Source organism: Thalassophryne amazonica, chromosome 13 (genome assembly GCF_902500255.1).
Source record: "Thalassophryne amazonica chromosome 13, fThaAma1.1, whole genome shotgun sequence".
Classification (NCBI taxonomy): Eukaryota; Metazoa; Chordata; class Actinopteri; order Batrachoidiformes; family Batrachoididae; genus Thalassophryne; species Thalassophryne amazonica.
In genome coordinates, this window is record NC_047115.1 from 72,753,209 (window position 1) to 72,774,887 (window position 21,679).

Sequence of the window (21,679 nt, forward strand, 5' to 3'; positions counted from 1 at the left end):
TGTGAGAATCTACTGAATCTACTGGTACCTTGTTTCCCATGTAACAATAAGAAATATACTCAAAATGTGGATTAATCTTTTTAGTCACATAGCACTACTGTTATTCTGAACACTACTGTATGTGTTTGTTCACGTTTTGAGCTAGTCACATAAAAAGACAATAAGTGATTGATGGCGTTAAATCACTCATTTATGTTTTGATTACATAGACAAGGTTTAGCTCCCTTCCTGGATAAACGTAGATGTTTGTTTAGAGCAGGGCTGTAGAAAATTCAGAACTAAATTGAGGCTGACTCTTCATTCTAGCTGTGGAAAGGTTTGGAGCAGTGGAGAAGAGGACAGAAAGAGCACCCTTCACCATGCACCAGAGAGCAGCAAAAATCCACCGGATCCGGCAGGAGCTCAAGTCTCTCAAGTCACAGTTCAAGGAGGCAAGCGAGGAGCAACGCCCCCCCTTGGCAGAGCTGTGAACCATCCTGAGAAAGAAGCAGCTGACTCTCCGCAGAGCTGAATGCACCGACAGAGGCAGAAAGAAAGGACCAGGAAGCGAGCATCCTTCATAGCCAACCCCTCTGGCTTCACCAAGCAACTCTTGGGACAGAAGCGTGGAGGGAGATTGGCCTGCTCCAAAGAAGAGATCGATCTGCATATCCAGACCACCTACAGTGACCCTGCCAGGCAGCAGGAACTGGGCCAGTGTAACACCCTGATACAACCACCTCCACCCACCAAGGAGTTCGATAGCAGGGAACTGCTCCTGAAAGAGGTACAGGGCGTTGTGAAGAAGGCACGATCCAGCTCGGCTCCCGGTCCGAGTGGAGTGCCTTACAAGGTCTATAAGAACTGTCCCCTGTTACTCAAGCGGTTGTGGAAGATCTTGAAAGTCATTTGGAGAAGAGGGAAAGTGGCGCAACAGTGGCGATTTGCTGAAGGAGTCTGGATCCCAAAGGAAGAAGATTCCAAGAACATCAACCAGTTCAGGATTATTTCCTTGCTGAGTGTTGAAGGGAAGATTTTCTTCAGCATACTAGCAAGGCGGCTAACCGCCGTTCTCTCTAGCAACCGCTACATCGACACCTCAGTGCAGAAGGGAGGAATATCCAGAGTACCGGGTTGCCAAGAGCATACAGGAGTGGTGACTCAGCTCATCAGAGAAGCCCGGGAGAACAAGGGAGACCTGGCAGTGCTTTGGCTTGACCTGGCTAGCCTATGGCTCTATCCCACATAAACTGGCCCATATAACCTTCGAGAGGCATCATGTGCCAGGCCAAGTGGCTGAACTTATCATGGACTACTACGATCAGTTCAACATGACAGTGTCATCAGGGTCTATAACATCAGAGTGGCACAGAGTGGAGGTCGGGATCATCACAGGCTGCACCATCTCTGTGATTCTTTTTGCTTTGGCAATGAACATGCTTGTGAAGTCCGCCGAAATTCAGTGCCAGGGCCCAAAGACCAAAATGAGAGTGTGCCAACCACCAATCAGGGCGTTCATGGATGACCTGACTATTACCACCGAGTCAGTACCAGGGAGTAGGTGGATCCTGCAAGGTCTGGAGGAGCTGTGTGGATGGGCAAGGATGAGGTTCAAGCCCGAAAAATCAAGGTCACTGGTGTTGAAGAGGGGCAAAGTCGTGGACAGGTTCTGCTTCAGCATCGGAGGGGCGTTAATCCCAACTGTTTCTGAGAGACCAGTGAAGAGCCTTGGCAAGGTATTTAACAGCAGCCTGAAGGATTCAGTATTGGTTCAGGAAACCTGTCAGGAGCTGGAGAGCTGGTTGAGAGCAGTGGACCGGTCTGAGCTTGGTAAGTTCAAGGCTTGGATCTACCAACACGGCATCCTGCCCAGGGTACTTTGGCCTCTGCTCGTCTACGAGGTTCCCATCTCAATCGTGGACGGCTTAGAGAGGAAAGTCAGCAGCTTCCTCAGGAGGTGGCTGGGTCTGCCTAGGAGCCTTAGCAGCATTGCTCTCTATGGATGTAACACCAAGCTCCAACTGCCCCTGAGATCACTGGAAGAGGAGTTTAAGGTGACAAGGGCAAGAGAAGTAATGATATACAGGGACTCCAGCGACCCCAGGGTGGCCCAGGCAGGGGTTAAAGTGAAAACCGGGAGGAAGTGGAGAGCCGATGAAGCTGTATCACAGGCAGAGTCTCGGATACGACACAGAGCCCTGGTTGGAACAGTGGCCCATGGTAGAGCTGGCCTGGGGACAACATCACAGTATGAGAAGGCCAAGGGGAGGGAAAGACGCAGATTGGTGCAGGAGGAGGTGAGGGCAGAGGTGGAGGAGCGGAGGACTAGCAGAGCTGTCAGCCAGAGGCAGCAGGGTGCCTGGACAAGGTGGGAGCAGGCCATTGACCGAAAAGTCACATGGACAGAGCTGTGGCGGGCGGAGCCACAGCGCATAAAGTTCCTTGTCCAGGCAGTATCAATCAATCAATCAATTTTTTTTATATAGCGCCAAATCACAACAAACAGTTGCCCCAAGGCGCTTTATATTGTAAGGCAAGGCCATACAATAATTATGTAAAACCCCAACGGTCAAAACGACCCCCTGTGAGCAAGCACTTGGCTACAGTGGGAAGGAAAAACTCCCTTTTAACAGGAAGAAACCTCCAGCAGAACCAGGCTCAGGGAGGGGCAGTCTTCTGCTGGGACTGGTTGGGGCTGAGGGAGAGAACCAGGAAAAAGACATGCTGTGGAGGGGAGCAGAGATCGATCACTAATGATTAAATGCAGAGTGGTTCATACAGAGCAAAAAGAGAAAGAAACAGTGCATCATGGGAACCCCCCAGCAGTCTACGTCTATAGCAGCATAACTAAGGGATGGTTCAGGGTCACCTGATCCAGCCCTAACTATAAGCTTTAGCAAAAAGGAAAGTTTTAAGCCTAATCTTAAAAGTAGAGAGGGTGTCTGTCTCCCTGATCTGAATTGGGAGCTGGTTCCACAGGAGAGGAGCCTGAAAGCTGAAGGCTCTGCCTCCCATTCTACTCTTACAAACCCTAGGAACTACAAGTAAGCCTGCAGTCTGAGAGCGAAGCGCTCTATTGGGGTGATATGGTACTACGAGGTCCCTAAGATAAGATGGGACCTGATTATTCAAAACCTTATAAGTAAGAAGAAGAATTTTAAATTCTATTCTAGAATTAACAGGAAGCCAATGAAGAGAGGCCAATATGGGTGAGATATGCTCTCTCCTTCTAGTCCCCGTCAGTACTCTAGCTGCAGCATTTTGAATTAACTGAAGGCTTTTTAGGGAACTTTTAGGACAACCTGATAATAATGAATTACAATAGTCCAGCCTAGAGGAAATAAATGCATGAATTAGTTTTTCAGCATCACTCTGAGACAAGACCTTTCTGATTTTAGAGATATTGCGTAAATGCAAAAAAGCAGTCCTACATATTTGTTTAATATGCGCTTTGAATGACATATCCTGATCAAAAATGACTCCAAGATTTCTCACAGTATTACTAGAGGTCAGGGTAATGCCATCCAGAGTAAGGATCTGGTTAGACACCATGTTTCTAAGATTTGTGGGGCCAAGTACAATAACTTCAGTTTTATCTGAGTTTAAAAGCAGGAAATTAGAGGTCATCCATGTCTTTATGTCTGTAAGACAATCCTGCAGTTTAGCTAATTGGTGTGTGTCCTCTGGCTTCATGGATAGATAAAGCTGGGTATCATCTGCGTAACAATGAAAATTTAAGCAATACCGTCTAATAATACTACCTAAGGGAAGCATGTATAAAGTGAATAAAATTGGTCCTAGCACAGAACCTTGTGGAACTCCATAATTAACTTTAGTCTGTGAAGAAGATTCCCCATTTACATGAACAAATTGTAATCTATTAGACAAATATGATTCAAACCACCGCAGCGCAGTGCCTTTAATACCTATGGCATGCTCTAATCTCTGTAATAAAATTTTATGGTCAACAGTATCAAAAGCAGCACTGAGGTCTAACAGAACAAGCACAGAGATGAGTCCACTGTCCGAGGCCATAAGAAGATCATTTGTAACCTTCACTAATGCTGTTTCTGTACTATGATGAATTCTAAAACCTGACTGAAACTCTTCAAATAGACCATTCCTCTGCAGATGATCAGTTAGCTGTTTTACAACTACCCTTTCAAGAATTTTTGAGAGAAAAGGAAGGTTGGAGATTGGCCATAGCTGGGTCAAGTGATGGCTTTTTAAGTAATGGTTTAATTACTGCCACCTTAAAAACCTGTGGTACATAGACAACTAACAAAGATAGATTGATCATATTTAAGATCGAAGCATTAAATAATGGTAGGGCTTCCTTGAGCAGTCTGGTAGGAATGGGGTCTAATAAACATGTTGATGGTTTGGATGAAGTAACTAATGAAAATAACTCAGACAGAACAATCGGAGAGAAAGAGTCTAACCAAATACCGGCATCACTGAAAGCAGCCAAAGATAACGATACGTCTTTGGGATGGTTATGAGTAATTTTTTCTCTAATAGTTAAAATTTTGTTAGCAAAGAAAGTCATGAAGTCATTACTAGTTAAAGTTAATGGAATACTCAGCTCAATAGAGCTCTGACTCTTTGTCAGCCTGGCTATAGTGCTGAAAAGAAACCTGGGGTTGTTCTTATTTTCTTCAATTAGTGATGAGTAGAAAGATGTCCTAGCTTTACGGAGGGCTTTTTTATAGAGCAACAGACTCTTTTTCCAGGCTAAGTGAAGATCTTCTAAATTAGTGAGACGCCATTTCCTCTCCAACCTACGGGTTATCTGCTTTAAGCTACGAGTTTGTGAGTTATACCACGGAGTCAGGCACTTCTGATTTAAAGCTCTCTTTTTCAGAGGAGCTACAGCATCCAAAGTTGTCTTCAATGAGGATGTAAAACTATTGACGAGATACTCTATCTCACTTACAGAGATTAGGTAGCTACTCTGCACTGTGTTGGTATATGGCATTAGAGAACATAAAGAAGGAATCATATCCTTAAACCTAGTTACAGCGCTTTCTGAACGACTTCTAGTGTAATGAAACTTATTCCCCACTGCTGGGTAGTCCATCAGAGTAAATGTAAATGTTATTAAGAAATGATCAGACAGAAGGGAGTTTTCAGGGAATACTGTTAAGTCTTCTATTTCCATACCATAAGTCAGAACAAGATCTAAGATATGATTAAAGTGGTGGGTGGACTCATTTACTTTTTGAGCAAAGCCAATAGAGTCTAATAATAGATTAAATGCAGTGTTGAGGCTGTCATTCTCAGCATCTGTGTGGATGTTAAAATCGCCCACTATAATTATCTTATCTGAGCTAAGCACTAAGTCAGACAAAAGGTCTGAAAATTCACAGAGAAACTCACAGTAACGACCAGGTGGACGATAGATAATAACAAATAAAACTGGTTTTTGGGACTTCCAATTTGGATGGACAAGACTAAGAGTCAAGCTTTCAAATGAATTAAAGCTCTGTCTGGGTTTTTGATTAATTAATAAGCTGGAATGGAAGATTGCTGCTAATCCTCCGCCTCGGCCTGTGCTACGAGCATTCTGACAGTTAGTGTGACTCGGGGGTGTTGACTCATTTAAACTAACATATTCATCCTGCTGTAACCAGGTTTCTGTAAGGCAGAATAAATCAATATGTTGATCAATTATTATATCATTTACCAACAGGGACTTAGAAGAGAGAGACCTAATGTTTAATAGACCACATTTAACTGTTTTAGTCTGTGGTGCAGTTGAAGGTGCTATATTATTTTTTCTTTTTGAATTTTTATGCTTAAATAGATTTTTGCTGGTTATTGGTGGTCTGGGAGCAGGCACCGTCTCTACGGGGATGGGGTAATGAGGGGATGGCAGGGGGAGAGAAGCTGCAGAGAGGTGTGTTAGACTACAACTCTGCTTCCTGGTCCCAACCCTGGATAGTCACGGTTTGGAGGATTTAAGAAAATTGGCCAGATTTCTAGAAATGAGAGCTGCTCCATCCAAAGTGGGATGGATGCCGTCTCTCCTAACAAGACCAGGTTTTCCCCAGAAGCTTTGCCAATTATCTATGAAGCCCACCTCATTTTTTGGACACCACTCAGACAGCCAGCAATTCAGGGAGAACATGCGGCTAAACATGTCACTCCCGGTCTGATTGGGGAGGGGCCCAGAGAAAACTACAGAGTCCGACATTGTTTTTGCAAAGTTACACACCGATTTAATGTTAATTTTAGTGACCTCCGATTGGCGTAACCGGGTGTCATTACTGCCGACGTGAATTACAATCTTACCAAATTTACGCTTAGCCTTAGCCAGCAGTTTCAAATTTCCTTCAATGTCGCCTGCTCTGGCCCCCGGAAGACAATTGACTATGGTTGCTGGTGTCGCTAACTTCACATTTCGCAAAACAGAGTCGCCAATAACCAGAGTTTGATCCTTGGCGGGTGTGTCATCGAGTGGGGAAAAACGGTTAGAATTGTGAACGGGTTGGCGGTGTACACGGGGCTTCTGTTTAGAACTACGCTTCCTCCTCACAGTCACCCAGTCGGGCTGCTTTCCCGGCTGCTCGGGATCTGCCAGGGGGTAACTAACGGCGGCTAAGCTACCTTGGTCCGCACCGACTACAGGGGCCTGGCTAGCTGTAGAATTTTCCAAGGTGCGGAGCCGAGTCTCCAATTCTCCCAGCCTGGCCTCCAAAGCTATGAATAAGCTACACTTATTACAAGTACCGTTACTGCTAAAGGAGGCCGAGGAATAACTAAACATTTCACACCCAGAGCAGAAAAGTGCGGGAGAGACAGGAGAAGCCGCCATGCTAAATCGGCTAAGAGCTAGTAGCTACGCTAAGTTAGCGGATTCCTAAAAACACGCAAAGTGAATAATGTGTAAATAATTTAGAGGTGATTCAGCAGGAGTGCTTTAGTTAAGGCACGTAAAGATTACACTGGGAAACAAATCGTAATCTAGATAACTAGATCAATCTAACTGCGCAGATTAAACAGCTAACAGATACAGAAAAACACCGCTGTGCTCCAGAACAGGAAGTGATACAATACCGCAGTGAGAGCCAACCACCAATAGAGGCAACCCCAATTCCAGTACACGACATCTTGCCTAGCCTGTCAAACCTCTCCATCTGGGGTAAGACGGACTCTCCCAAATGTCCGCAGTGCGCAGGCAGGGGCACATTGGAGCACATCCTGAGCTGCTGCCCAGTAGCTCTTGGGCAGGGGCGATACACCTGGCGCCACAACCAGGTCCTGAGACCCATTGCGGAAGCCATCAGCATGGGAATCAGCAGCAGTAGACGGTCCCGCTCCACCACCCAGACGATCGCCTTCGTGAAGGCTGGCGAGCGCCTTGGGAAAACAGCAGATGCCAGGAACACACCAGGGCTACTGGCGACTGCGAAGGACTGGCAGCTGTCTGTCGACGTGGAGAAGCAGTTGAAGTTCCCCCAGCACATTGTCACAACCACCCTGAGGCCAGACATTCTCCTGGTCTCAGAGGAGATGAAGAACATCATCCTGATGGAGCTAACAGTGCCATGGGAGGACAGACTGGATGAGGCCCACGAGAGAAAGAGGACCAAGTACGAGGAGCTGGTCATAGACTGCCGCAAGCAGGGCTGGAAGGCGAAGTGTATGCCCATCGAGGTTGGCTGCAGAGGGTTTGCGGGCCAATCACTCTATAAATCCTTGAGTGCATTGGGCATTACTGGGATGGAGAGGAAAGGAGCCATCAAGAACATCACGGAGGAAGCGGAGAAAGCCTCCAGAAGGCTCTAGATCAGGAGAGGTGATCCATGGGGAGTAGTGAATGCCACCTGAACACAAGCCAGGTCTGATCAACCATGGCTGGGTCACCTGGGTGAGGGTGTCTGATGTTGAAAGACCCGAAACACTCGAGGACCCCACGTTACATCACTGATGATGTGTTCAGGAGCATCCTAGAGATGTATTCTACCAACTTGAATTTCAGTTCAATTCTTGGATTTCAGTTGAATTTTGAACTAAGATAGCGAACAGGAATTCTGGATTTCTGATGATATAAATTTTCTTACTGGGGATCTTTGTAAGTTTTTGGTTTGTATATGGTCATGCTCCTCTGTTTGTCCATGTTTATGGGGTCATCTTTTCAAACATCTAGGCCCCCGGATTTAGGTGTGTCCGCAAACGTTTTATATCATAGGCATTCTGTCCACATGAAACCGGCATTTTCAGAGCCCGAAATTGCTACTTTTTGAAAACGGGTCCCAGAGTGGATAAATCTGAAAATGCCAGATTTGCATTTTCGTGTGGACAGCCTATACAGAACTTTTCTGAAACAATGTTATAGCCCTGCCTCTGTAGTCCTTCATAATGAATGACATGTTGTTTTTAACAGTGCAATTTAATCTATAAATTTAACATGCTTTTTTTGTTTGTTTGTTTGTTTTGGTGGGTTCTTAATGTGATTTATTTTCATCACTAGCAGAGTCCTGAAAAGACGAAGGATGGCTGTGGTGAACACTGGGACCATTGTGATGTTAATAAAATAATTGCAGAAAAGACTTTCAGCTTTTAAAATAAGTACTTTTTTTTCTTGTTGGTGGTGGGACAAAGTAACGGCTTCCTCTGGCTCTAGCTAAGAAACACACCCGGTGCAAACACAGAGAGGCTTCTTTATTTTTTCACAAGCAATTTCCACAATAAGGAGTTAAATGTATTTCCAGATGCCATCTTCCAAACCAAGGGTGTCTTATGTGGGCAAAAATTTTTGGCTGTGATTATGAAACAACCTGAAAGGATGCAACAGGTCAGATTAAGCCTTTATAGTTATTCTGTGTGCTGCTTTGTAAAATTTAACTTCTGCTGCTACATTGATTAACTCCTTGCACCAGTTATGCGCATGGTCTTTTCCTTCATTTTTTGTGGAACCATTACAGCACCCAGGACTGTTTCAAGGCATTTGAGGACCCCAAGCTAAATGGACTTGGAACCCCTCACCACCCCGCCCTGTTTGCCCAAAGCCTACACGAACCACAGCATAGACACACCATTTAAGCTCACAATTTAGATCAATAAAATATTTCTTTGACAGTGCATTTGAACATTTCCAAAAACCCCACCACCATCCCCAACATATAAAGAGAGTGTAAACAGTGTAGTAACTACAAAATCCAAAATACTTCAAAAATAAATGTGCACAGTAACTAAATCAACCATACTTTAAAAACGTTTTTAAAAATAAGTTATTAACTAAAGTAATATTAATATTTAACTTAGATGTGGTATCGTAGATATTATGTTTGTATGTCTACGTATGAGTCCTTGGGTACTATGTGTATAAAAATCCAGCAGAGGGCGATGTGAATCCAAGGAAGTTGAGTGTGGTTGAGTAGTTTAGTTTTTTGAAATCTCAGTTCATGAGTGGACATTAATCATTTATGAAGATGAAACACTGTAAATACAACACAGCCAGACAGGTAGATAACGTAAACATAATATTTTGTTGACACGTAGTACTAATTTATCCAATGTAAATTATAATTTACCACTGTCCTGTTTTTCTGTTCTTCCTCTTCCTTTCTCTTCTTTCTTTTCTGGCTTCCTGACAGATAACTCCCACTTCATGATTGTTGAAGATTTATATTTTACCGTTGTCCTGAGTCCCGTATGAACTAGTACCCATTGAGATGAGCTCCACCACGCAATTGCACTGCGCATGCAACTCTCTCTACTCCGGACTTTATACCTCACCCATCAGGTTGAGCTATGTCACATGGCTGTCTACTGTGGGAGGGGCCCCCTTGAGGGGGATTCCGATAACAGTGTCACTGCGCTTTCCTGCAATGATTGTCACAGAATTTAAAGGAGCTCTCACTAGAGGTGGGAGAAACCGGGAATTTTGGTATTGATCCGATACCAAGTAAATACAGGCCCAGTATTGCCGATATCGATACTGATACTGATACTTTTTCATCTTTAAGCTTCATAGATCCTAAGGATTCAAAAGACCTAGGATAGAATTTCGCCAAACATTGTACCTGACAACAAAATACTTTATTATCACAATCAACATTTTTGTTTAAAAAAATATCACTCAACACAACTTAAAACAAAATCTCCTGAGATAGAGGGCTGACTCGAGGAGAGCGCTGAGTGGGCGGGCCAGGCTGAGCCTACCTGCATGGCTGTTGGCTGGCGCCACTTAGTCACGTGACGGCGTAACAACAAAAGGACCAGAGGGGGGATGGTGCACTGCTCGTGTTGTGTGACACAGTGCAGCACTGCTCTTACAGACAGAGAGTAGACTTTGATGAATCTGCGTGCGCAGCAGTCAGCACATGCAGGAGAGAAAAAAAGCTTGAGTATCGATCTTTTTACATGAGGATCGTTCAATATTAATACCAGCATTGGTATCGATATTATCGATATTAGGATTGATCCGCCCCCCTCTAGTCCTCACACAGTTTGACGTTGCATAAAATTCCTAACCGGTCATTGTCTGGGGGCTCCAGGCCAGATTGGGGACCCAGGCAATTGAGTGGTTTGCTTGCTTTGTTGCAACGGGCCTGACAGCACAACATCTAGGCCTGCCATATGTACTACAGCATTTCAGTTTTGTGTGGATGGACCGTGTTTACAGTTACACTTTATGAAAACGACAAAGAAAAAGGTCATATAGTGAAAATTCAGTTTCTGTGTGGACAAGGTCTGAGTGGCTGCTTTGATGGAGTCATGCAGGTGCCAGTCTGTTCAGAGCTGATGCGATGTTACCGTCAGCCAGCAGTGTTACAGAACAGTTGTTGCTCCACCTGTTGCCAACCAGACATTGACTTTGCGCCACATTCCTAAATACATGTCAATGATGGACAAAGTCACCAAAGACGGAACTGACGCACGCTTGTTGATGCGGATCATTTTGAATGGCAGCAATTTCAGGAAGGTCGACGCTGGACTGGACAGAAACCGAGTACCTGCGTACAGTCAGCAGCCCTTTCTGTACTGCTTCAGAGCAAGTGCAGCTGTGGGAAACAGGATGGTCGCTCATGTGCTGCACAAGTGATTTAGGAGACAGCGCAGAGCTTTAGAGAGGGAAAACAAGTTCATTACACCACTGCTCTTGCACATCACTCCCCAAAGACCTGTCAGTGAAGACGGTGGAGAAATGAGCGAGCCTCATCCTCTTCTCACAGAGTTATTAGGAGAAGCCCAAGGGTGAACATGCCATTTACAATTCTTTCCCCAAGACCTTTGACCTCCAGCTCTCTGGGGTCACTACTTCATTTCAAAGACTTGTTTTACTTTGTGCTCACTATGCACAAGTTTCATGCTTTTCCCCCAAACTGCATAAGCCGGGTTTGTGTGTGTATCAGCGTAGGTTGCAGGGGTGGCGCGATGGCGGACGATTACAAATGTCTCCGTTCTAGCATAATTGGATCAAGCTGACTCAGAGCTTACAGAACAAGATCTTAGTTGTTTCAAAGCAGATGGATTAACAATTAAATTTGTTTGCTAATTCCATGCAATACACCTTGAACAGAAAATAATCTGCATTAACTTGAATAAATTACATTCTACCCACAGGGAATATCATTAGCAGGGAATTTTTTTTTTCTTGCAACCTACCCCCCCCCCCCCCCCCCCCCCCCCCCAAGAGACTTTGTGTGTGTTTTTCATCAATTAATTGGGGGAATTTGTCTCTAGCTTTACTCATCTTTTTCATGATGTCTTGTATATATCATAGTTTGTATGTTTGCAGAAAGCTGATCATATTTGCAGTGAACGCTCTTGAATGAAGCCGCCACACTCGCAAAACATTACAAAGTTCATTGCACAAGCAAATCTCTTACCATCATGAAGAAATCAGAGTAGCATCATTGTTTACGGACACAGATTTTAAAGGTTAAAGGTCTTTACTGGTCGAGTTGAACTGTTGCACCTGAGATTCGTATGGAAAACACAAGAATCCAAGAAATTCCTATCGTGTGGCGAATCTTCATCATCACCATCATTAACGAACACTAACAAAGCAACAAAAAAGTGCTTCTTAACAAAAACTCATTAACACTCTAAACTCTTGTACTCTGTTTCAAGCATTCTTTGTTTTTTGTTTTTTTTGTTTGTTTTTTTCCATACAATGGAAATAAACTCCCATGTAGACAGTGTTGACTGTGCTCTGACAGACTGGAAGTTGGGCTTAATTTTTGTATAAGATGCATGCTGTGATTTTCAGGTTATTTTCTGGCACTTAAAACTGTTTGGTGTCTGTTTGAGCAGTATTATTTTGGTCTCTTAATGGTAAAAGTTGAGTTTATATAAGATTAACACTGTTCCCGTTTGAATTTTGCCTGTATTGTCATTACTTCTTATGTAAGGTATTAGGATACGAGGCTAGGCTGAAAAGTTCTAAGGCTCACCAAGAAGGAGAAATGTCATTTCAATAAAACTTGGCATGCATTAAGTTCAACTCTTCTGATGACTAACTGTGTTTTTTTCTTCCAGGTTGTGAGGTAGTTTGTGGTTCATAGCCAAGTTTGAAAGTTCGTGGTAGACAGAAACGGCAAAAATGGACAAAATCTGGCATCGCGGTGTGATTAAGTACCTGCATAAGAAGGGGTTAAAGCCCAAGGACATTCATGTGGATATGGTTGCTACATTAGGGGATGAAGCTCCCTCCATATCTACAGTGCAGAAGTGGGCAGCTGAATTTAAGAGGGGCAGAGAGAGCCTTGAAGACCACCTAAGGTCTGGGTGGCCTGCAACAGCCACAACCCAGAAAAACATTGACCTTGTTCATGAAATGGTGATGGACGACAGACGATCGATGATTAATCAGCTAGCAGATGCTGTGGGAATATCCCGTGAGAGAATTGAACACATTCTGCATGAAGAACTTGGAATGTCAAAAGTGTCAGCTCGGTGGGTGCCATGTCTTCTGACGCCTGATCAGAAATGCACCAGGCTAGTCATGTCAAAGGCAAACGTGGAGCAATTTGAAGAGGATCCAGCCAATTACATGGAACGTTTTCTTACCAAGGATGAGTGTTGGGTTCATCACTTTGAACCAGAGACAAAAAAAACAATCAATGCAGTGGAAACACCCAAGGTCACCACCTCCAAAGAAGGGCAAGGTCATTTCGTCTGGGGGGAAGGTCATGGTTTCAATTTTCTGGGATGCCAAGGGCATTGTGTTCGTGGACTATCTTGAAAAGGGACAAACCATAAATGGACAGTACTATTCTAACCTACTGAGACAGTTACGCGAGGCTATCAAAAAGAAGCGACCAGGAAAGCTGACGAAAGGGGTGCTGTTCCATCAAGACACTGCCCCAGCTCACAAGTCAACAGTGGCCATGGCCACTATCCACAAGTGTGGATTCGAACTGGTAGATCACCCACCATACTCCCCTGACTTGGCACCCTCGGACTTTCATCTGTTCCCAAACCTGAAAAAAACTTGGCTGGGAAGCACTATCGGAGCATTGATGAGGTGATGGCTGCCGTTGAGGACTATTTTGACTCTCAAGATGAAAGTTTCTATGCCAAGGGAATCGAAGCACTCAAGCACAGCTGGAAGAAGTGTGTGGAGTTACAGGGAGACTATGTAGAAAAATAACCCTGAATTTGTTCAATTCGACAACTGCATCATAGTCAGCCTTAGAACTTTTCAGCCTACCCTCGTACATGGCAGTAGTTGTTGTCCATGCACACAAATGAAATGGCAATATTGTGTTTCAAAGATTTTGTTGAACTTATCCAGTGGTTCAATTACTACTAACCGAGAGATTTTCTATCTTTCCCTGCTCTGCTGCAAACTGATTAGCTCGTTCAGGTGTTCTCAGGGTCTTGTTCACGAGTGAGGGATGGATGGAGCGTGAGATCGACAGATGGATCGGTGCAGCGTCTGCAGTGATGCAGTCGCTGTATCGCACCGTCGTGGTGAAGAGAGAGCTGAGTAGGGGGCAAAGCTCTCGATTTACCGATCGATCTACGTTCCGACCCTCACCTATGGTCATGAGATTTGGCTCATGACCGAAAGAACGAGATCGCGAGTACAAGCGGCTGAGATGAGTTTCCTCCACAGGGTGGCTGGGTGCTCCCTTTGAGATAGGGTGAGGAGCTCGGTCACTTGGGAGGAGCTCAGAGTCGAGCTGCTGCTCCTCCATGTCAAAAGGAGCCAGCTGAGGTGGCTCTGGCATCTTTTCCAGATGCCCCCTGGATGCCTCGCTGGAGAGATGTTCCGGGCACCTCCCATTGGGAGGAGGCCCCAGGAAAGACCCAGGACATGCTGGAGGGACTACGTCTCTCGACTGGCTTGGCAACACCCCGGGGTTCCCCCAGAGGATCTAGGGGAGGTGTGTGTGGATCGGGAGGTCTCGGCGGCTTTGCTTGAACTGCTGCCCCCGTGACCCGACTCCAGATAAAGCGGAAGAAAATGGATGGATGGATGGATGGATGGATGGATGGATGGATGGATGGATGGATGGATGGATGGATGGATGGATGGATGGATGGATGGATGGATGGATGGATGGATGGATGGATGGATGGATGGATGGATGGATGGATGGATGGAGGTGTCTGTCAGTGCTTGATTGGCTGAGCATGCCTGAATGAGCTAATCAGCTTGTGGCAGAGCAGGGAGAGATGGGCAATTTATTGGTAAGGTGACACTTGTGTACCAGGTTGACAACCACTGATTCTGAGACAGAATGATTCTACAACATACATCTTTGATAGGAAAAAGAAATCTAAGACATTGATGCAAAGCATTTAATTGGAGGTTTGTGAGATCAACATAGGCACAATGCAGGACTGCAGACATATAGGCTACCAGACAGGACCCAAAGTGCAAAGATGCTCCTGAGACAGTCCAGCACATAGTCACAGGGTGCAGGATGCAAAGCTGGGACAACAAACACTGAGATAGACAGTGTACAGAAACATATGTGCCAAATATGGAGTAGAAGTACTAAAGTCCAAGGGGGGAACCACAAAATATGGTTGACAACATCAGAGCCTAGATGGTGTGGGACTTCAATTTCCAGACACAAACATGCTGGCCAACCAATCAGAAATAGCAGTGATTGACAAAAAGTAGAAAAGGACAGTTGTGGTATTTGTGACAATTCCAAGTGATAACAACATCAGGAAGAAAGACCATGAGAAGAATGAGTAATACTAAGGACTGAAGCTAAAGGCCACAGCAGCCTCCGTGGTAATAGGAACTCTTGGAGCTGTGACCTGCAAACTGGGAGAATGGTTCCAGGAAATTCCAGGTACAACATCTGAGGTGCTCTGTTCACTAAAGTGCAGCTGTAGGAACAGTTAAGGTCCTTCGCAGACACTAGTAGGATATTATTTCTAGGAGGCACTCTCACCATTTGGTATTCTGAGGATCAACGATGTACAGTTTCAGCTTTGGGACTGTCCAGATGGAAAAGTACAGTTTGCCTCATCTTTGCTGTCACTTTCTGCCATTGTTTTGCACTGACCCAGGCCTGAGAAAGTCAAGATCTGCATCAACAGTGATGGAAAAGCCAAGATGTAGGGGACTGTCTGATTTTCAATTACAATTCCAATTTATTTAATTTTATATAGCGCCAAATCACAACTGCTTCACACAGGCAAGGTCTAACCTTACCAACCCCTAGAGCAAGCACACAGGCAACAGTGGTAAGGAAAATCTCCCTCTGATGATATCAAGGAAGAAACCTCAAGCAGACCAGACTCAGAGGAGTGAAAACTTTGAAATATTTTTCAAAACTTCTCCATGCATCTCTGTTCCTTGTATACTGATATTTATATTTCTTTTCCCATCCAAGTTGCAAAATTAGTGAGTGTTTGACAAAATATTTTGTGTTTCTTGCATTTTACGAACATGGGAGCACCGATGAGTGCAAGCACAGTTGTGATTCAAAGAATGTAAGCCATAGACAAGAAAATAACAACGTTAACAGGTAGAAAGTAGCAATGACACTTGTGCTGTGCACTGCTTTGTACCGAGTGGAAGATATGATAAAAATATGGCGGTTGAAAGTGGCCACAACACTTCCATATTAAGACAACAGTAGCAGATGTGTGAATTTGCGGTCGACACATTATCATATTAAACTGTTGCATGTGATCTTGGTTATATTTGTGAACTAGAAGCTTTGGTCACCAAAGCAGAAGCAGAACAATCAGTTCCTTTTGGAACCCAAAGCACTGTCTTTACAAGGAAAAGAAAACAAAAAAATTGGACGGGAGTAGATTTGGGCTCTATCTGGATGGCAGACACAAAACGACTGGCGCAGAGTGGCGCAAATGCTTCTGAGGCATGTCCAAGTCACGGTTCATATAATTGTGCAATTGCAATAACTATTAAAATGGTGCATGTTATTACAATAGTGACTGCTCGATGTGGTCACTATGGCAATAACCATGACTACTGTGATAAAAAAAAATGTAGCAACAATGGAGTTAGGAGGGGTTCTTAAATATTTTACTTTGAATAATAAGAATTCCTATTATATTTAACACCATAATACAAATAATACCATAATACTATCTCTGCACATTATTATTGTTGTGGTTCCTAGATGTTATAGTATATGTATGTATATATGTATAGTAATTGTCACTACTGTAATAACATAAAAATACAGGCTGAGGGCTTTGGGGTGGTAGAGCGGTGAATTGTATACGAGGTCTGTGATAAAAGTAACGGACCTTATTATTTTTTTCAAAAACCAGATGGATTTGAATCACGTGTGATTACATCAGACATGCTTGAACCCTCGTGGGCATGCAAGAGTTTTTTCACGCCTGTTGGTTACGTCATTCACCTGTGGGCAGTCTTTGAGTGAGGAGTCGCCCACCCTCTCGTCGATTTTTTCATTGTTTATGAATGGCTCAGAGACTGCTGCTTTGTTTGATCAAAATTTTTTCAAAACTGTAAGGCACAACTGAGTGGACACCATTCGATAAATTCAGCTGGTTTTCGATAAAAATTTTAACGGCTGATGAGAGATTTTGGTCTGGTAGTGTCGCCGTAAGGACGGCCCACAGTGCCTGACAGCGATCTGCACTTCGAGGCGGCAGCGTCTCACCGTTTCAAGTTGAAAACTTTCACATTTCAGGCTCTGTTGACCCAGTAAGTCGTCAGAAGAAGAAGTCGGCATGAGGAGTTTATTCGGACATTCCATTGTTAACGGACATTTTGTAATGAAAGAACGTGCAGGTAGAGTCGAATGTCGGGCCGGACCCGACCGCGGGGGGTCGCGACAGGAAAAACACCTCCGTGTTGGAAACCTTAACGGGCAAGTTGGAACATGCCCAAGCTGTTAAACAATTTCTCAGTTACTCACTTGTTGAAAGCCATCAAAAGCCGCCTGAATTTTACAAATGGTTTTCAACACGGAGGTGTTTTTCCTGTTGCGGCGCACACAGATTCACCGAGTCGTCACGGAAACGACTCGGCGAATTTGCGCGCACGTCTTCCATTACAAAATGTCCTTAAACAGTGGAATGTCCACATAAAGTCCTCATGCCGGCCTCTTCTGAATCTTCTCTGTTCTCTCACGACGTCCTGGGTGAATTAAGCCTTAAATTAGAATGTTTTCAGGCCAAAACAGGCCGACGACGGTGCCTGGAAGCGCTGTGTGACGTCCAGCTCCATGGGAAGTCCTTACAGCGACAGAAACACCCCATAATCTCTCATCAACCATTAAACTTTTCACCGAAAACCAGCTTAATTTCTCGAATAGTGTCCACTCGGATATTCCTCACAGGTCCAGAAAAAAATGTTGATAAAGCAACGCGCGCCGTCCACAGCGGCTACTCAGACAAAGAGATTCCGACGGGCGGGGTGGAGCACTCCTCACTCAAGGCCTGCCCACAGGCGAATGACATCACTGACATGCGTGAAAAAACTCACGCATGCGCACGAGGGTTCAAGCTTGTCTGACGTAAAAAACATATGAATCAAATCCATTTATTTTTTTTAAAAAATAAAAAGGACCGCTTTTTTCATCACAGACCTTGTATGCTTCTCTGAAAATGACCTTTATTCTTAAAGAATGACCTTTGGTCTTAAGTTTTGGTAAGACTCCCCATCGAAAGAATTTTCCACCTGTAATATCAACCACTATTGTCATAAAAATGAATGACAGTAGTGACCCTTGTTACAATAGTAGTTGGCAAAAACAGGCCATTTCACACCACTAATGTAATAATTATTACAATAAAGGGGTTAAATTAAAGGGCATATGATGCAAAAATTGTACTTCCGGAGACAGCCCCATGATCATTATTCACATTAAATCTCGCTAAAACGTACGGGCACGACCTCTCCCATTTGCTTCGTCTTCCCTTCTCCACTGGAAACTAGAGGTGGACGGATCGATCCTAATATCGATAATATCGATACCAATGCTGGTATTGATATTGAACGATCCTCGTGTAAAAAGATCGATACTCAAGCTTTTTTTCTCTCCCACACGCACTGACAGATTCATCAAAGTCTACTCTCTGTCTGTAAGAGCAGCACTGCGCTGTGTCACACAACATGGAGTAGCGCACCCTTGTATTGTGGTTTGTCAGCCCTCTACCTCAGGAGATTTTGTTTTAAGTTGTGTTGAGTGATATATTTTTAAACAAAAATGTTGATTGTGATAATAAAGTATTTTGTTGTCACATACAATGTTTGGCGAAATTCTATCCTAGGTCTTTTGGATCCTTTGGATCTATGAAGCTTAAATATGAAAAAGTATCGGTATCTGTATCAATATCGGCAATACTGGGCCTGTATTTACTTGGTATCGGATCAATACCAAAATTCCCGGTATCGCCCACCTCTACTGGAAACTGAAAAAAACTGCACTTTTCACGACTGCTTTGGTGATTGCAGCCAAGAACAAACCAGTACGTCATCTTGTGTTGTGCACTGGCAGGCTGTCCCCGGAAGTACACGCAGGGGCTCAAACGAGACTGCACTGCCGCATAGTGACCATAACTACAATTGTGCTTGCAACATAGCAGTCACATAATTTTTTTGAACCATTAAAAAAGAATAATTGTTTTTTCTTTATTATTATGTCTGTGACCTCTGCCCTAGACAATGAAGCAAGTTATTTAATGTTGCCACTATAATGTCAGCATTCCTGTGTACAGCTCATTTCACTGTATGTTTTTTTGCTGAGAACCGTTTAAAATCAACACAACACCGAATCCCTACACAGTCAACGCAGCCGGGATGCTCGAGCTGCGTCTGACACGCACGTCTCATGCGGACAATGTGCAAGATGTAACCTGTTAACGCGGTCAGACATGAAAATCACGACGCTCCGCAGCTGCGATGTACAGGCGGCTCTCGTGGTGTAAAACATGCTTTAGACCAGCGTCTCGCTGGTGTGTGACAAAGCAGTGTTTTTCTGCCTTATGACAGAGATGCATCCAAACACACATAAGTTGCAGACCAACACGCCCACAGACGCAGTAATCACTGCAGTTATACTCACTACTTCCACAATGTGGTTACACATGAGCACTTGCACTGCACTGTGTGCTGCTTTACCCCGGGTGGAAGATATGGTCTGGAGAAATAAGAAGACAAAGAAAAAAGTCTTTTTGAATTCATGAATAGACTTTTTGATGAACAAAGCAGAAACAACATTCCACTTAAATTCTACTGTCTTTGGAATTTATTTTTCCAATAAATTTACAGTAAATAGTTCCGTGTTTATGAAGTTAATAGATCCCTGAAAATGATCTAGAAATTATATTTATGAATAAACTGTCAATGCATTCATTACTTTTACTCTTCATAGTTTATGATTTGGTCCAGGATAGGAAGTTGGACTTTTCTGCCACAAGGTGCTGAGTGTACGTGTAGTCAAACGTACATAAATTTTGGCTTTAGATCGGTTCTACAAATGAATCCAGCAACAGTCCAAAATAACACTTAAAACTTTATATTTTTTATGTTCCAGAACAGAAATGCATATTTGAAATCATGGTAACCTTTATTAGTGGGGATTTTCCTATTCTTTTTGTAGAAATGTAAATATTTTTTGCTTGCAATAACTTGCTGAGTTCTCCGCCTACATTCTTCTGAATGTCTTGCACGTCATATCTGAGAGTAATTTACAAGTGGGAGGCAATTAAAGTAAAGTGTTGTGCTAAATCGTGTGATATGTACTTTATAAATGTAGGTCCTTGACGTGAACATCAACAGTGGTTGATGGACAGGCTAGCATGTAAAGAGAAATAATGTTGTAAAGTGTTAGCTTGCACCAGTTTTGCTAAACCACGTGCCTAGCATAGCCTAGCTTGATAACATTAGCGATATACTATAGAGTTAAATATAGCCTATATCAAGAGACATCTTTATAACACCTGAAACATACACATTATGTCACACAGGCTTTTTGTTAACTTGTTATTAAATGTTATTAACTGGTATTTTCTGACCTGGTTCAGGAGTGATAATTTTAAGGGGAATAACAAATAGGGAAACATTAAAATACTAGTTCTGCTCATAACAAATTGAGTGAAAAAATGAAGTCCCTGGGCTCTTGTGCTGAGGGTGTCAATGTGGGTGTGACCAACGTTCAACACTGTAATTTAATTTGCTTCAAACTGTGTTTAACTCATATTCAGTTGTCACCTGCCAAACCCGAAAGTATGTTTGTAAAACGAGAAAGCTTCTTTATGAGGATGGTGGTCATTAGAAATATACTCTGTGGTTGAAGCGGCTTGACTTAAGGACAAGCTTTGCTTTCCACATTAAAATCAACTTACAGGCCATTAAACTGAAGTTGAACATCCCAACTTGACATGACCTGTAAGTCACCAACTGCACAAAGATAAGACTAAGAGTCCAGCCAAGCCTGCAGTTAGCATATTAGCTTAGAGGAATATAATTTGTCAATACCTAATTTTAAAGCGCTATGAATGTCATCCTGAGTTGTCACGCCTAATTGAAATGTAGTTGGCCAAGCAAGGAAATATATGGAAGGTATAATGTTTTATGGTGATGATTAGCACACCTGGTTAATATTAGCATCCTCTGCACTGTATCCTTTACATTCCTTATGTCAGTTTTAGTTTGATTTATCTCAGAGAGCTTAGCAATAGATAAAAAGTGAGTTTTATGTTTTATGAAATCATAGATTCTTCTGATAACTGGAAGAAGATAAATGTGTAAAATGATTTTGGTGCGAGGTCATTTTGGAGATAACTGCATTGCAATAATATCATGAAAATGATATACGTCTCCACTTTTAAGATTTGTGTTCTGTAAAGGATTCACACCAAGGGACTAACCCTTTTCTCGAGGCTCACGTCTTCAGGGAACGTTGGAAGTCTAACAGCTGCAGCAGTAGAAATAATTAACATTTCTGTTTTCATTTTTTAGCAGATGTCTTTGTTACTCTGTTAGCTCAATTAGACCTCTTTTAATCACAAACTTTGGATATCTAAATAAAAGTTTGCTGGAAAAAACTTGTTCCAGCTATAGATGCCGGTTCTGACAGCCGTCTTTGCAGATGCAACCCTACCTTATTTGATTTCTGCGCTAAAACTAAGCACATAAATGAGTTTGCCCTTCAGCCCCATTGTGAACTTTACCACAACCCCAGGCTTCTGAACCCACTTGTACATTTTAGGCATCAACAATAAACCAACATCTGGAGAACCTACAAGTGCTTTACCAGAGTTAATTGAGTAA

The 21,679-nt window shown here is 43.4% G+C and overlaps 1 pseudogene; it reads left to right on the forward strand.

Moving 5' to 3' along the window:
* Positions 1–359: 359 nt before the first annotated feature.
* LOC117522976 lies at positions 360–7,945 on the forward strand (annotated as a pseudogene).
* The last annotated feature ends 13,734 nt before the right edge of the window (positions 7,946–21,679 follow it).